Below are 18179 nucleotides of genomic sequence, written 5' to 3'. Positions count from 1 at the left end.
TTCTTCTTGCTGGGACTGTACTGAATTTTTCGGTAATACCCGCTGACACTTTCAATTACTGAAGATGCCTCTTCATCTTTTTCAATTTAAAGATGTAGAATTCATCCTACACAATAAAGGTTTCTAGTAGACCTTTATCCTCTCTTACATATTTGCAACTGTTTTTGTAATAGTTTCTTTTGCTTGAAGGACCTGCTGAGCTCTGATACTTTGTTCCACTTTAGCACTCTTTCTATATTAACACTTTTCACACTAAAACTGAACAAAGAGAATAAGGAAGGATCCACAAATAATAGTCTTCTTTACACAGTTTTGACTTAGTAGCTGCACATTTTGAAGAATAAAGTATAATTGGGTCACAGAGAGACCTGCCATCTATGCAGGATCTGCCTCAGCTACCATCTTTGAGTATGTGAATTCTATACCTCCACCAAAGCTGAAATATTTAAAATTGAGTTTTATAACTATAATAAAATAGAACAAAATATAATGCCAATAAACCCGTTATAGACAAATGTGTTATAGGCATGTTTAGTGACAAGGGTATATTTTCTATTATTTAGTTAAAAATATTCACTAAAATGCATCAGCATTGAGGTTATTTTTAGCCAAATATACAAAAACTCTCACTTACCTTTATTTATGACTTATTTATTCTTTATAAGTTATTAAGTTTCTATTCATGTATGCATGTGACCCTTTGTGGGAATGTGTGTACCACTTGCACTCATGTGATCATGGAGACCAGAACAAGCCATTTTGTTCCACAGAAGTGAAGTTTTAAATATTCTGAAGCACCCTGTGAATTTTCATAACAAAATCCAAGTCCTCAGCAAGAGCAGTGAGTGCTCTTACCCAGTGAGCCTTCTCTCAAATTTGCTAAGAAGATGTTTTCAAACATGAAAATAGAACATCAAATGGTGACTTAACTTTGACTTGGTGATAAGATTGTATATGTCCATAACCTGTAGCAATACATGAAATTCTAATGTCTAATCTTCATCAACCAAATAATCAAATATGAAACTAACTTTACTGAACTTATGAATTCATATAACCAAAAAGATTGTTTTAGTCTGTATTAATGATAAATACTCAAAAGAGCAACTTCTAAGTTTTTCTGTGCATGGAATGACCTTCCTTAGCTTGATATTTAAGTTGCAACTTATTTATTTCCCTATTGTGAAACCTGGACCAAGGGCCAGAGCAGAGACTCTCATCTGCAAGCAACTATAAATTTGTAATTCTATTACTTCACCTATCACATTGCACTGAGTAGATCGCAGTCAATGTTGTAAATATTCAATTCATTTACTTCATTTCTCTTGCAATAAATGTAACATTGCTCCAATTTTAAAATTTCTTTAATGATACTGTATGAAACTGCTAATTATAGTACAGGACATTCTTCTTTAATAGCAGATTCAATCTCAGTAAACATTTTGTTAATATTTTCTAACTACAAATGGATGAAATACTACTTTAAGCGGATTTCTATTTCCCTTCAGTGTTTTGTTAATTGTCTTGTCATTAGTTTTATTATAGAAAGAATGCAATTACATATAATTGTTTTTTTCCGTTCCCTTCACAATTATGCTTATTTGAGAACCTATTTATCCATTCAAAAGTTACCTATACTCTTAAGTTCCATTTTCTGTTACTGAATATAATTACCTGAAAAAAATTATAAATTTTGATATAAGACAGTACTGTAGTTCCTTCATGGTGCTGTGAATTCAACAAGAAAGATTAGTTAAGGTGCCAGTGAGCATCATAGAGGAACTTCAAATCTTGTATTTTCACACTCTGTAAATTAAGGTTTTTCTAATTCATCCTCATCTTTTCAGTGCTAATCAGTTGAAATAGTGTCTTGATAGAAAAGTCGATACTTTAACTAGGTATCAATCTTCATTATACATACACTCAAATAGAGTATGCTAAAAATGTTATGCAAATATTGATAATATTGTTAAGGAGAAACAAAAATCAAGTACTAGGGTTTGGAATGTATATGTGTGTCAGCAATGGCTCAGTCCAGACCAGAGTTCAGATGTTGCTTACTGGCAAGCAGACAGGTAATAAACCAGTCAGTCATTAAAAGATTCTCACATGCTGTGAAGCTTAAAGTTATGTGATGAAATACTTAGTCATAGGTGTTCATGATGTGATGGGATTTTCTGAGGCAATCAATAGAGGACTAATATCTAAGATATATAAAGAACCCAAGAAATTAGAATCCATTAAAAATGGAGTACAGAGCTAAACAAAGAATTCTCAACTGAAGAATATCAAATGGGCAAGAAGCATCTGTAGAAATGTTCAACATCTTTAGTCACTGGGGAAATGCAAATGAAAACAATCTGAGATTCCACCTCACACTAGTCAGAATGGTTAAATTAAAAAACTCAGGTGACAGCAGATGCTGGTGAGGATGTAGAGAAAGAGAAACACCCCTCCATTGTTGGTGGGATTGCAAGCTGGTACAACCACTCTGGAAATCAGTCTGGAGGTTCCTCAGAAAACTGGACATAGTGCTACCTGAGGGCTCAGCTATACCACTCCTGGGCATATACCCAAAAGATGCTCCAACATATAACAAGGATACATGCTCCACTATGTTCATAACAGCTTTATTCATAATAGCCAGAAGCTCAAAAGAGCTCAGATGCCCTTCAACAGGGGATTGGATAGAGATAATATGGTACATTTAAACAATGGAGTAACCAGCTCTTTAAAACAATGACTTTATGAAATTCTTGGGCAAATGTATACAACTAGAAAATATCACTCTGAGTGGGGTACCCAGTCACGAAGGAGCACACATGGTATGAACTCAGTGATAACTAGATATTAGCACAAAAGTTTGAAATAGCCAAGATACAATTCACAGGCAATATGAAGCTCAAGAAAAGGAAGAACAAATTGTAGATGCTTCAGTCCTTCTTAGAAGGGGGAACAAAATACTCATGGTAGGAAATACAGGTACAATAATTGGAGCAGAGACTGAAGGAAAGGTCATCCAGAGACTGCTCCACTTGGGAATCCATCCCATATGCAGCCACCAAACCAAGTCACTATTCCTGATGCCAAGAAATGCAAACAATCTGAGAGGAGAAACTAGGAGAAGCCCTTGGTCCTGTGAATACTCTTTTTCACAGGGTAGGGAATGCCAGTGGTTGAGGTGGGAGTGGGTGCATGGGAGGGGTGGCATCCCCATAGAAGCAGGGGAGAGGAATGGGAGAGTGCAGAACTGAGAAAAGAGATAATGTTTGAAATGTAAATACATAGACTATCCAATTTTTAAAAAAATGAAAGAAAGATATATACTGTGCATCAAACTCCTTGGGCCATCAGGTTTAATAGCGATTTTTGTTTTAAGTAGATAGGAAAAAGCTATTAGAACAAAAAAAACCACATGTAGTATAAAAATGTATGTCAGTATATCACACATTTTTTTTTCTTTTTTTCGGAGCCGGGGACCGAACCCAGGACCTTGTGCTTGCTATGCAAGCACTCTACCACTGAGCTAAATCCCCAAACCCACATTTTTTATTATTAAGTCTCATATGCTTTACATAATTTCACATGCTATTGCTTCAAATGATTGATCTTCAGAGGTAGAATATAGAATATAGAATATAGAATATAGAATATAGAATATAGAATATAGAATATAGAATATAGAATATAGAATATAGAATATAGAATATAGAATATAGAATATAGAATATAGAATATAGAATATAGAATATAGAATATAGAATATAGAATATAGAATATAGAATATAGAATATAGAATATAGAATATAGAATATAGAATATAGAATATGATATAATATATAATATATTATAATCACAGAATCAGCTGTCAGTCAAGCCTTGTACTCTCACCTTCTGTCTCCTGGAGCCTGCATATTGTTAAGTTAGCATGAGATAAACACGCTTGGGATTGAGGTGAAGGTTGCTCTGTTTTCTTTTTTAAAATTGCTTATAGAAATTCTTTTTTTATTATTATGTTTAGAATGCTATTAACTAACATCATCTCATCTTTACTTTTATAATACATTGGGCAATGTTCATGAAGTTATTTTTCCTTTTGAATGATAGGTAGGATTTCAAGGGATCTCAACATTACTTCTAAAAATTAACATAAATGATTAAACAGTTATAGCATTTTTATTGCTTTAAAATTTGAAAACTCATTCTAAATATATGATTTAATGTTGAGTGGTGTCCATATTATCCATGATGCTGACCTATTCCATTAAATAAACTTCTTATAAGTCAGCTAGCAACCTCGCTCTCAAGAGTAGCATTATCACATACTATAGTCATAGGATGGTGTCTGCCACTTCTATGCTTACCACCTTCTATGCAACTACACTTTTAATTAAATTTTCCATAATTCAACATGTTTTTGTCTTATATCTAGCTGCCTTTGTTAATCTCTCCAGAAACTCAGAAACGAGATAATAGTAGTCAGAGACACAGAAATTTTAGTTCACTTTGAGAAGGAAATATTTTTATATTTTATTTTCTGTTTGGCTAACTGTAAATGTAAGGCTTGAGGAAACAATCTTCATGCCGCCTTTATCTGATTTCCTTCTACACTTCCACATCCTGTGGTCTTCTTTACATCAGAAGACAATCTGTCTTAGACATTATCTCATGTCTGCAATGATTTGCTGTTACATAGCCACATGGTCATCAAATTTGTGCCTGAAAAAGAAAAAAGTAGACACTCTGAACCCCAATTTATCATCACTTCAGATGACTATGTTAAGTCATTTCAATGACTGCAGTCAAACTCTACAAAAGAATACTTTCAGTCAACTTTTAGTGCTTTGTGATACCTGCTATAGCCTGGATATAAAGTGTACCCTTGGGAAATCATGTTAAAGACTTACATGCAAGAATCTGGTGTTGCCTGAAATTATGGAACCTTAAGGAGGAAGAGCCTAGTGTCAGGCAATCACATAATTGTTTTCTCTGTGCGGGAATGTTGGAAACATCTTGTGTCTCTCTTTGCTTCCTGTTTATCATCAATTTTTACCTCACAAGTGTACATAGATAACTATTGCCCTGTTACTAACTAGAACCAAGGTTGAAAAGCAATGTGTCAAACACCTGTTAAATAAGCATTTGAAACCATCAGATGATTAAACTATATTTCCTCTTTAAGTAGGTTTATCTTAAATACTTTGTAATAGTAATACAATACATCAGTAAAAGATACAACTATGAACTATATGGAGTCTACTGAGAAAAACATTATCACACATTGACAAATTTGTTCTATGTCACAGTGATACTGTATTTGATTTATTAATGGTAGAATATGCATTATATAAAGCCAACATCTTTCCTTTACATAATCTGAGCCGTTTCTAAGCTCTGGTAACTCCTGAAAACCCTTGAATGGAGAGATAAAATCCAAAATACATACAATGGTTGAATTAAGCACAAAAAGTAATAACTAAAGACAACTTGGAAAATCCCATATATTTAGGCTAAACACCACAATTCAAACTTCCTTTGGTCAAAGAAGCATTTTCAAAGGAAATTTTAAACTATTTAGGATTAAAACAAATTATATCTTAAAACATCAGAACGGCATTCTAAGTAACGGATGGCTGAAGCTATGTGAAGAGTATGGTACTGTGACTGGGCTACCTATTCTGGGCTGTTCAGTGACATTGAGGCTCGCAGATAAATCTTTGGGACCTGATGGCAGAAACCAGACAAAGGCAGGCCGGGTGGAGGTGGTGGCCTCAGGAACGCCAGACCAGGTGCCAGCCTCGGGTACAGCTTATTTTTAAAGTGCAATGAAAACCTTCTGTGCTTTCTGTGTTGTCCTCTTGGTGTTTGGGAGTGTCTCTGAAGCCAAGTTTGATGATTTCTAGGATGAGGAAGACATAGTAGAGTATGATGATAATGATTTTGCTGAGTTTGAGAACGTCATGGAAGATTCTATTATGGAATCTCTTCAGCAAATGATCAACACGGGAAGATGATGAGGACAAGGCCACTGTGGAGTTGGAAGGACAGGATGAAAGCCAAGAAGGCGATTTTGAGGATCCATATACCCAGGAGGGAGATACAGAAAGTGAACCCTATGATGATGAAGAATTTGAGAGTTATGAAAACAAACCTCATACCTCTTCTAACAAAAATAAAGACCCAATAACTATTGTTGATGTTCCTGCACACCTCCAGAAGAGATGGGAGAACTATTACCTAGAAATTTTGATGGTAATCAGTCTGCTTGCCTATATCATGAACTACATCATCGGGAAGAATAAAAACAGCTGACTTGTTCAGGCCTGGTTTAACTCTCATATAGAGCTTCTGGAGAGCAGTTTTCCCTTAGTGGGGAATAATGGGACTAACAAAGAAGCCACAAGCACAGGAAAGTTGAACTAGGAGAATGAGCACATCTATAACCTATGGTGTTCTGGCTGAGTGTGCCGTGAAGGCATGCTCATCCAGCTGAGGTTCCTGAAGAGACAAGACTTACTTAACCTCCTGGCCCGGATAGCCCAGTGAGTGATCAGATGCAAATAAAAGTCACAATGAATGACGAGGACATGGACATATATGTGTTTGCTGTCGGCACTTGCAAAGCTTTGCTGCGACTGCAGAAAGAGCTGCAGGATCTGAGTGAGTTTTGCAGTGATAAACCTGTCTGGAGCAAAGTATGGAGTGCCCGACTCTTTGACCATTCTGTCAGAAATGGGAGAAGTCACAGAGGGAATGATGGATACAAAGATGATTCACTTTCTTACATACTGTGCTAATAAGATTGAATCTGTTCTTTTTTCAGACCAGTTCTCTGGTCCAAAGATTATGCAAGATGAAAGGCAGCCTTAAAAGCTGCCTGACACCAAGAGGACACTACTGTTTACTTTTAATGTGCCTGGCTCAGGTAACACGTATCCAAAGGATGTGGAGGCTTTGCTACCCCTGATGAACATGGTGAATTGTTTTACCAATAAAGCCAAAAAGTTCCAACTCAACAGAGAAGGCAAACAAGAAGCAGGTAACTGGGCGCGCGTGGAAGAGAACTTTCTGAAGCTGACACATTGCAGACAGGAGGCTGCACAGTCTCGGCGTGAGGAGAAGAAAAGAGCTGAGAAGGAGCAGATCGTGAACCAGAAGGACCCTGAGAAGCAGCACAAGCTGGAAGAAGCGGCTTTCAGGAGAGAACAAAAGAAGTTGGAGAAGAAGCAAATGAAAATGAAACAAATCAAAGTGAAAGTCATGTAACATAGTCACACAGGCCCTGTCCTCACTGCGGGAGGAGCCTGAAGTTCTGCCAGAGACTGGAAAAGCATGCGTCCTCACCTAACAGTCACATATTTCTGGTGACTGAGAGATCTTTATTTCACCCGCTCCTTTTGGATTGGAGTTCTACAGAGGTAAGAGATACATTGAAAGGGTTCTTTCAGGGTTGGAGATTTAGCTCAGTGGTAGTGTGCTTGCCTAGAAGCAAAGGCCCTGGGTTTGATCCCCAGCTTCAAGCAGAAAAAAAAAAAAAACAAAACAAAACAAAAAACAAACAAAAAAATGGAAAGTGCTTTTTCAGCAATTTCCTTCCAGATAATCAAATTATTTTCATTATTCTCTAAAATGAATGGTACACAAAGTATGTGTAGTTTTATAATGTTTAAATTATAATATGAATTATCAGTGCTTTACTTTGGTGTTTGAAGAACGATCATGGTATTTCTAGGTAGGTTGAGGCTTTTTGTTTAAACTGGGCAGTTGAAATTTCTATGGAGACTGACTCTAACCCAAGACCATAAGAATATCTATTGGAATTGCACAATAGCTATTGCTTGCTTTTTTCTGTGTCCACATTAAACTTGTGAAAAAAGTGGAATCTAGAACACTGTATGTGATGACGAGATCAGAGACTTAGAACGTAGTACAGCTCATGTTTTGTGTGTGGTTGGTGCTGATGGCAGTATTATAGGAAGAAATCCATAGGTGTTTGGATACTATAAATCCATGGAGGACTCTTGAGGTAGGTCCTACAGGAAGGCTTTCTCATTGCCTGACACTATGAGCTAATGAAGCTGAGTGCTGGATTTGAAGTAGTTATGTGCTTTCTTTTTCTGACCGAGAAATGCATGAAAAAATGAACTGCTTCAACTAGCAGTCAGATGGCTGGTCTCTGTGAGGTCACAATGGGTTTCTTGCTTGCTGCAGCCTGTGAAGCTGAGTGCTGGATTTGAAGTAGTTATGTGCTTTCTTTTTCTGACCGAGAAATGCATGAAAAAATGAACTGCTTCAACTAGCAGTCAGATGGCTGGTCTCTATGAGGTCACAATGGGTTTCTTGCTTGCTGCAGCCTGTGAGGTTTTCATGGAGGAGCTGGTCTGTCTTATGAGTAGGGTGCACTTTATTCTCGGCCTGCTTTTATATTGTCCACAAGGCCGGTATGTACTGTCTTCAAACACATAACCATCAACATGCACAAATGTGCTTTTAAAAAGTTAGCTTTTTTACCTGATTCAGAATTTTGTCTGACTCATGAGGTGGGAGCGATGGTAGAGAGAGACCCTTCTCTGTGCATAAGCATTTGGCTTGTTGAGATCTCTGCATTTCATAAATGCTTCCTACTGAGAAAGCATTTCTTGAGTCTCTGCTTGTACCAGGTAGTTCTTGCTGGGGTGGGAAAGGGTTGTTTTGTGTTGGGAGTGGGTAGTGGGGTTTGGTTGACGATTTCTGTGTTCTGATGCCACAGTAACAGTGGGGCATAGTGAAAGCTGTGTGCTGTGCCTTGGGGATTACATGGGATTTTTCACGTGGCTTTGTCTAGGTTAATAGAAATTATGCACTGGGATATAGAAGTGTAAAATAGCACAAGATTGAATCACTTTAAGGCCATGTAATTTTAGACTTAACATTGTTTTACAAACCTTATAAGTAAATTTATAATCAAATTTTATGTGCTTAGTTATTGTTTAAGTAATATAAGTTTTCTGAAAGTCTCATACATTGGACCTTGGCAGCTAATTTTGTAACTTAAGCATTCATATGACTACCTATGACATATTAAATTGATTGACAAAAAAAATCAGAACTTTTATTTTAAAAAAAAAGTGGTCTCTATCAGGAAATTTATAAAAGTTATTGTACATAAAAGGGCAGTTCTAAATTAATTACCATGTTTTCATACTGAAAATCCACAAATGAGGGACTAAATCCAGTGTAATTAAAAGAAAAGAATAACTACCAAAAGAGAAATCAATACATCTATAAGAGAAAGCAACAGATAATATACATTAAAATTTCATTATTTGAATCGACTGATAATTAATTATAAGCAAGTCAGGACAATCAAAATAGGAAGAAAGAAAAAGAAAAGAACAGAAAAAGAAAAGAAAAGAAAGAAAGAGAGAAAGAGAGAAAGAAAGAATACAAATAATATAATCGAAAATGAACGAGACGCTATCAACAATAAGTCTGTGGACATTCAAAGATCACAAATGTGAGTAGTTCTCTGCCTACACTTGATAACCCAGAGAAAGAGGATTACATTTGAAAGACACAGTCTGTCACTAAACACAAAGATATCAATAGTGATAAAAACTGCATGGTATTGGTACAGAGACAGACAGATAGACCAATGGAATAGAATTGAAGACCCAGAAAAGAACCCACACACCTATGGTCACTTGATTTTTGACAAAGGAGCCAAAACCATCCAATGGAAAAAAGATAGCATTTTCAGCAATGGTGCTGGTTCAACTGGAGGGCAACATGTAGAAGAATGCAGATCGATCCATCCTTATCACCCTGTACAAAGCTTGAGTCCAAGTGGATCAAGGACCTCCACATCAAACCAGACACACTCAAACTAATAGAAGAAAAACTAGGGAAGCATCTGGAACACATGGGCACTGGAAAAATTTCCTGAACAAAACACCAATGGCTTATGCTCTAAGATCAAGAATCGACAAATGGGATATCATAAAACTGCAAAGCTTCTGTAAGGCAAAGGACACTGTGGTTAGGACAAAACGGCAACCAACAGATTGGGAAAAGACCTTTACCAATCCTACAACAGATAGAGGCCTTATATCCAAAATATACAAAGAACTCAAGAAGTTAGACCGCAGGGAAACAAATAACCCTATTAAAAATGGGGTTCAGAGCTATACAAAGAATTCACAGCTGAGGAATGCCGAATGGCTGAGAAACACCTAAAGAAATGTTCAACATCTTTAGTCATAAGGGAAATGCAAATCAAAACAACCCTGAGATTTCACCTCACACCAGTGCGATTGGCTAAGATCAAAAACTCAGGTGACAGCAGATGCTGGCGAGGATGTAGAGAAAGACGAACACTCCTCCATTGTTGGTGGGATGTCAGACTGGTAAAACCATTCTGGAAATCAGTCTGGAGGTTCCTCAGAAAATTGGACATTGACCTGCCTGAGGATCCAGCTATACCTCTCTTGGGCATATACCCAAAAGATGCCTCAACATATAAAAGAGACACGTGCTCCACTATGTTCATCGCAGCCTTATTTATAATAGCCAGAAAATGGAAAGAACCCAGATGCCCTTCAACAGAGGAATGGATACAGAAAATGTGGCACATCTACACAATGGAATATTACTCAGCTATCAAAAACAACGAGTTTATGAAATTCGTAGGCAAATGGTTGGAACTGGAATATATCATCCTGAGTGAGCTAACCCAATCACAGAAAGACATACATGGTATGCACTCATTGATAAGTGGCTATTAGCCCAAATGCTTGAATTACCCTAGATCCCTCGAACAAACGAAACTCAAGACGGATGATCAAAATGTGAATGCTTCACTCCTTCTTTAAATGAGGAAAAAGAATACCCTTGGCAGGGAAGGGAGAGGCAAAGATTAAAACAGAGACTGAAGGAACACCCATTCAGAGCCTGCCCCACATGTGGCCCATACATATACAGCCACCCAATTAGACAAGATGGATGAAGCAAAGAAGTGCAGACCGACAGGAGCCGGATGTAGATCTCTCCTGAGAGACACAGCCAGAATACAGCAAATACAGAGGCGAATGCCAGCAGCAAACCACTGAACTGAGAATAGGTCCCCTATTGAAGGAATCAGAGAAAGAACTGGAAGAGCTTGAAGGGGCTCGAGACCCCAAAAGTACAACAATGCCAAGCAATCAGAGCTTCCAGGGACTAAGCCACTACCTAAAGACTATACATGGACTGACCCTGGACTCTGACCCCATAGGTAGCAATGAATATCCTAGTAAGAGCACCAGTGGAAGGGGAAGCCCTGGGTCCTGCTAAGACTGAACCCCCAGTGAACTAGTCTATGGGGGGAGGGCGGCAATGGGGGGAGGGTTGGGAGGAGAACACCCATAAGGAAGGGGAGGGGGGAGGGGGATGTTTGCCCGGAAACCGGGAAAGGGAATAACACTCGAAATGTATATAAGAAATACTCAAGTTAATAAAAAAAATAAATAAAAAAAAAACCAACGAGTTTATGAAATTCGTAGGCAAAGGGTTGGAACTGGAAAATATCATCCTGAGTGAGCTAACCCAATCACAGAAAGACATACATGGTATGCACTCATTGATAAGTGGCTATTAGCCCAAATGCTTGAATTACCCTAGATCCCTAGAACCAACGAAACTCAAACGGATGATCAAAATGTGAATGCTTCACTCCTTCTTTAAATGAGGAAAAAGAATACCCTTTTCAGGGAAGGGAGAGGCAAAGATTAAAACAGAGACTGAAGGAACACCCATTCAGAGTCTGCCCCACATGTGGCCCATGCATATACAGCCATCCAATTAGACAAGATGGATGAAGCAAAGAAGTGCAGACTGACAGGAGCCGGATGTAGATCGCTCCTGAGAGACACAGCCAGAATACAGCAAATACAGAGGCGAATGCCAGCAGCAAACCACTGAACTGAGAATAGGTCCCCCGTTGAAGGAATCAGAGAAAGAACTGGAAGAGCTTGAAGGGGCTCGAGACCCCATATGTACAACAATGTCAAGCAACCAGAGCTTCCAGGGACTAAGCCACTACCTAAAGACTATACATGGACTGACCCTGGACTCTGACCCCATAGGAAGCAATGAATATCCTAGTAAGAGCACCAGTGGAAGGGGAAGCCCTGGGTCCTGCTAAGACTGAACCCCCAGTGAACTAGACTATGGGGGAGGGCGGCAATGGGGGGAGGGTTGGGAGGGGAACACCCATAAGGAAGGGGAGGGGGGAGGGGGATGTTTGCCAGGAAACCGGGAAAGGGAATAACACTTGAAATGTATATAAGAAATACTCAAGTTAATAAAAAAAAAGAAATGTAAATACATAAAATATCAAGTAAAAACCTTAATTTAATAATATTAAAAAATAAAATGGGGATTTGCTGCCAGAAAATAAAATTTAAAAAAGCAAAACAAAAACAAACAAACAAAACGCAACAAAAAGAAAAGAGACTTGGAGAAATTTCAAAGATTCTTTAAGGCAAAAGATACTGTCAATAGAAGAAAATGGCAGCCTACAGATTGGGTTTATTACCCCTATGTATGGCCTCAGGCTGTGAAAGGTACCCTGATTCCTGGTCTAGATAGATCAAATCCCTGGGGACCCTAAATGGAAAGGCAGGAGCATTTCCAGTCTCTCGGGATATCAGACCCTTCTCACATAGCTACAGCCTCCCCCTCCCCCGGCCCCAATCCCTTGTAGAGAGGTTTGAGACTAAAGTCATGTAGGGCAATGCCCCAAGCACCTCATCCACAGGTGAGGATATGACCACGGGTCATATAAGTTAAGAATCCTGTTCAGAAGGATTAAAGATGTGCAGGAATTGTTCCGTTGTCTGAGAGCTTCTGTCATAAGAGCTGTAATACTGCCACTTGGGGGAGAAGCTGTGCTCTCCTGATATCCTGCCAAAAGCTCCCCTGAGTCCCTTGCTGGCTGGTCTGTCTCCTGCCTGCTCAGCCTGGCCTAATCAACCTAAGCATGAGGAGACAGAGTAGCACCAGCAGAGATTGTGAATGCTGTCCACCCTCCCTGTCCGAGTTCTCTTGCACCTAGCCAGACCAGATGTCTCTGGGGACATCTGATAGAGAGCTAATATCCAAATATATAAAAAGAACTCAAGAAACATAAAAATAAAAAGATCACAAATAACCCAATTAAAAAATGGGGTACAGTGCTTAAAAAGAAAAATCCTCAACAGAGGAATCTCAAATGGCCATGAAGCACCTAAAGATGCAGAATATCCTTAGTCATCAGGGAAGTGCAAATCAAAATGACCTTGGGATTCCAATTCACACCAGTCAGAAAGGATAAGATCAAAAATTCAGGTGACATCAAATGGTGACAAAGATGTGGAGAAAGAAGGACACTACTCCATTGCTGGTAAAATTGCAAACTGGACCAACCACTCTGGATATTAATCTGATTTTTCCTCAGAAAATTGTAAATAGATCTATCTGAACACCCAGCTAAACCTCTCCTGGGCATATACCCAAAAGATGCTCCACTCCATCACACGAACCCATGGTCCACAATGTTCATAGCAGAATTATCTGTAATATCCAGGAGCTGGAAACAACCTAGTTGTCTCTCAACCAAAGAATGAATACAGAGAATGTGCTTCATTTACTAAATGGCATGCGATTCAGCCATTAAAAACAAGGACACCAAAACGTTTGCAGGTAAATGGATGGAACTAGAAAATAGCATTCTGAGTGAGGAAAACCAGACCCGAAAGGAAATGGATGTTATGCATTGATAAGTGCATATTAACCCAAATATACAGAATACCCATGATACATTGGAAAAAAAAGACAAAGTGCAGATGTTTCAATCCCACTTAGAAGGGGGAACAAAATAATCAGGGGAGGCAGAGCAAGGAAGGGACCAGGGGTGGAGATAGGCAAGGTGGAGGGAAAGGGGGACAGAATCAGGTATGGGAAAAACATGAGAGAAGCCCAGAAGGTCAGGAGAATGAATGGAAATATTCAGTGGAGGGGTGTGTGGGGAAGAGGAGAAATTTTAAGAAAATCACAGAGACCTGATATGTGAGATGCTCCCAGGACTCATCGGAGATAACCTTAGGTGAACCACCCAACAGTGGGAAGATAGGGCCCCCAGTGGAGGGATGGGATCACCAAACTACCCTAAAAGTTTTGACCCAGAAGTGTGAATGTCTAGAGATAATTACAGGGACAAGAATGGAGCAGAGATTGAGTGAAAGACCACCCAATGAATGGACCAACTTGAGAACCATGGGCAGGCACTAAACCCTGGCACTATTACTGATGCTATGGTGTGCTTACAGACAGGAGCCTGGCCTGGCTGTCTTCTGAGAGGCTCTACCTACATCTGACTGAGACAAATGCAGATAATTACAGCCAACCAATGGACTGAGGTCAGGGACCCCTATAGAATAGTTAGGGGAAGGATTAAAGGAGGTGGAGGGTACAGCAATCCCATAGGAAGACCAACAGTGTCAATAAACCTGGCCCCACAGATTTCCCAGAGAGAAAGCCACCAACAAAAGAGCATAGGTGTGTTGGTCAGCTCTGTGTACCCTGGCACTTATGTAGCAGAGCACTGCATCATCTGTGCTCAGAAGAGGGTGTGCTAAGCTCTGTAGATACTGCATGACTCAGGGAACAGGGATACAGTAGGGGAATGTGGTAGGAGAGAGTGCATTGGTGGGTGAAGGGTGTCAGGTGGTGGTGGTGGGCACCATCTCAGAGGAATATTCGAGTGGGGGTTAGGGTAAAGAACTTTTGGAGCAGGAAGAGCAGGAATGGAAGCAACAGTTGAAATGTAAATAAATAAAACAATTAACTCTCTTCTACTTTCTTTGTTTGAGACATAGATTAGAAAATGCACATAGGCATGAGTGTCTACTGTAGCTCATCTCTCTAATTGTACCTTGATGAGTGATTACAAATTTCCTCAGAAAACTAAAGAATGCTTTAAACGAACAAATAATCAAATGAAAACCAGTTGATTATTACATGCTTCTGCATTCTTTTCATTACTTTCTTTATTGTGTATTTATATTGTTTGAAACATTTGTACATGCATGTTTCAAGTTCACTAGCAATTTGCTTGCCTCCAATTCTTTTTGATTTTGCTTTGCTTTTATTTAACCCTAATTCCATTCCATACTACCCGAATGTACACTGGGTTAGAGGCATTTGTCGGAGTATGGAAGCCTCTCAGGGACCAAGCAATAGTTAAGAAAACTGATTGTCCCTCTTTGAGAAGCTACTGGTGTTCAATCACTTTCAATGACTTCTTGCCTAGATATGTGACTTGCTAAATGCCTTCTCCCTCCATGATGAAGTTTTGAATGCCTTGATCTTCCACAGGACTTGCATAATCTGCCACAACTAGTATGAGTTCCTATATGTGACTGTCATGTTGTGTACTACAAATACTGTTTTGCAGTGTCCATCCGCACCTTCTGGGACTTAAATCTTTCCATCCACTTCTCTGTGATGCTCCTTTGCATCTTCTGTAGTTTGCACCACCGTCTTACTGTAACAATTCGAAAAAGAAAAGAAAAACTGTCCTAACTGGATATATTTGATTATTCCTACTGAGAGTTCGTTGTAATTCTGTCTTTGCAGATGTTTTTATTTCAATGGAGGACACTTGAAATTAATAATAGGCCAAATAGAAAGTAATAGGCATAAAAGGAGAAAGGTTAATACTTGTAACAATAAAACATCTGTGAACTGCTTCTCAAAATTCAAGTGTATTGTTTGCACTCTATATATTTCTGTTCTCCCTGTCTTACACATTGTTTATGACCATTGTCATTTATAGGATAATTATAGGTACAGGATGTATGTTAAAGTAAGTCACTGAACCACATACATTTCTGTGACATCTTGAGTATGTCATATATTTCCTTCTCTTTGGATCTCAGGGAGTCTGAATAAATTGTTCAAGTTATATAATTTTTTTCCTGAAGTAGCAGCTTTTGAACAAAATGATTTTTGAATTTCTTGAGTTGCCTTCAAATTCTATATAAGACCATATCTAGTATTAATATATTACATTGGTAGGCTATGTCCCATGTTCTCCCAAGGTCAATAATATCACACAATTGCCTTATACTGTTAGAGAAGAAAAAAAATCATGTAATCTGGTTGATGGATAGTGTGTAAATGGACACAACTTAGAATATCACCAATGTCTATTTCTATTTCATATTCAGTTACTTTTAAAATGGATGTATATTATACAAAAGTACGATTCATATATATGTATATATATATATATATATATATACACATTCTTTTGATGTTTGTATTCAACATGGGAATGATCTGCCACTGAACAAATTGAGGAGAACTGAGGACGTGTTGAGAAACAGACGAGAGAATTATCAATCTGAGCTGAGTCTTTGCCAGGAGATTGCTTGTGGGGATCAGATAACAGGACTAGGTGAGAAGCCCAGGGAAGTAGAGGGCAAATGGGATGCTGGCAGTGCAGCCCACAATGGATGAAACAGTTACTTTGATAGCTCATGCTTTTAACCACCTTAAGCTTAATGAGATGGCATCACTTTTGCCTATACACAGATATATTGTGTAAACTACTTTGTAGAATGATAATTACTTCCATATTGAAATTGTATGAATTTTCCATGAGGACTTGAATCCTAAGTAGCGTGATTTACTACAAAATAGCTAAGAAGCAATTACATCTACCCTCCAGGGAAGACTTTGTTTTGTTGCCTCATTCAAAATTCTGCAAAACAAACCTACTTACAATGGGACTGTTGCTACCAACTGTAATGATTGTGTAATGGGTTTAACCACTGTGATGGATATGAATCAGATGAGGAGTCTTTGAAAGAAAAATGTTTTGAGTATGAGTATGTATGCTGTGAACTCATCGCAACTGCAGGAATGGAAAAAATAAAACTTTGGATATGCAGGAATATATTTAGTTCTTTTCATCCAATACTGTTATAATTCGAATCGTTGTTATGTACTATTGATTACATATGAAATCACTGCATAGAAATAAACTCAGCCAAATGCTTCATCGTCTTTCCTAAACCAATTGTAATAAACTAAATATAAGCTCTTTAGGCTGCAAAACCAACATCCTAAAACCAGGTAACATAACAATGTAAGTCTTATAACAACATAGAGTCTTAGAGACTCAAGAGCTCTAGTCCTAGTTGTTAGAGATGTTGCTCTCTCTCTCTCTCTCTCTCTCTCTCTCTCTCTCTCTCTCTCTCACACACACACACACACACACTTATATGATCACATCTACATATGTGATAATACATATATTATTAAGCACAAACATGTCATTGTTGCATATTGACATATACATTATTTAATGTGATAATATCCCCAGTCTGACTCCTTAATGACTATTTTTTTTCCTTAAAAACTAAACCCTCTTAACAAGGCCATTCCCTGGGCTTGCAGGTGAAAATTTTCATCTTCACCTGGCCTTGTACATAAAGAAAGAAATCCGATATCTTGTACTCAAGACACCCATAAAATGAGATCAGAAGTTTATGGTCCATTTTACTTTAAATATCTCCCCACAAGCTAATGTCTAATGAAACTACATATGTAGATGATTACAGCACCTAAACTTTGAGATACTTGAACATTTCTCTGACATCAATACATTTTATTACAACCACTCTGGAGGTGCTCAGTCACCAGCGCACATCTAAGAATCCCAGTTCTCACTGATGGAAAAATGTAATACCACTGATCATTTCTGAAACATTTTTAGATGAGACAAATGTTGTCTATTTGGCTCAACATTCTTCATAATATATCTAGTACTAAACTCACATGATCAATTTAAATATCTATGGGATAAAGAGCAGATGAAATATTTTGTATTCAATATTGACAAAAGTCAAAATACAATTAATAGTCTTTTTATATAAACTGCTAACTCTAGATTCTAATTTTTAATACCTGTTCATAACATATCTTTCAATTTCTACTTGCAGCCATCATGTTTGTTGTGGAATTCAGATAAGAAAGGATATGCACCATTTGTCTGTTTGCAGATATCTTACTCCTCTCAATCTGTTCTTTTCTAGTTCCACCCATTTACCTGCAAAAGTAATGGTATAATTTCTTTATTTTTTTATATTTCTTTACTTACATTTCAAATGTTATTC

General features: G+C 38.1%; 1 long non-coding RNA gene and 1 pseudogene across 1 annotated transcript in view; both read left to right on the top strand.

The window, feature by feature from the left end:
- The first annotated feature begins 5825 nt into the window (after positions 1–5825).
- On the top strand, positions 5826–7402 carry Ccdc47-ps1 (coiled-coil domain containing 47, pseudogene 1; annotated as a pseudogene).
- Positions 7403–8386: 984 nt separating this feature from the next.
- The window catches only part of LOC102555405 (uncharacterized), a 49503-nt gene continuing 39710 nt past the window's right edge, over positions 8387–18179 (top strand). The window contains exon 1 of the long non-coding RNA XR_015620268.1: positions 8387–8441. This is a non-coding gene — a long non-coding RNA (uncharacterized LOC102555405). The remainder of the gene's footprint in view (positions 8442–18179) is intronic.

Source organism: Rattus norvegicus, chromosome 5, assembly GCF_021556685.1.
Source record: "Rattus norvegicus strain SHRSP/BbbUtx chromosome 5, alternate assembly SHRSP_T2T, whole genome shotgun sequence".
Classification (NCBI taxonomy): domain Eukaryota; kingdom Metazoa; phylum Chordata; class Mammalia; order Rodentia; family Muridae; genus Rattus; species Rattus norvegicus.
This window is presented reverse-complemented; position numbering and strand designations above follow the sequence as displayed.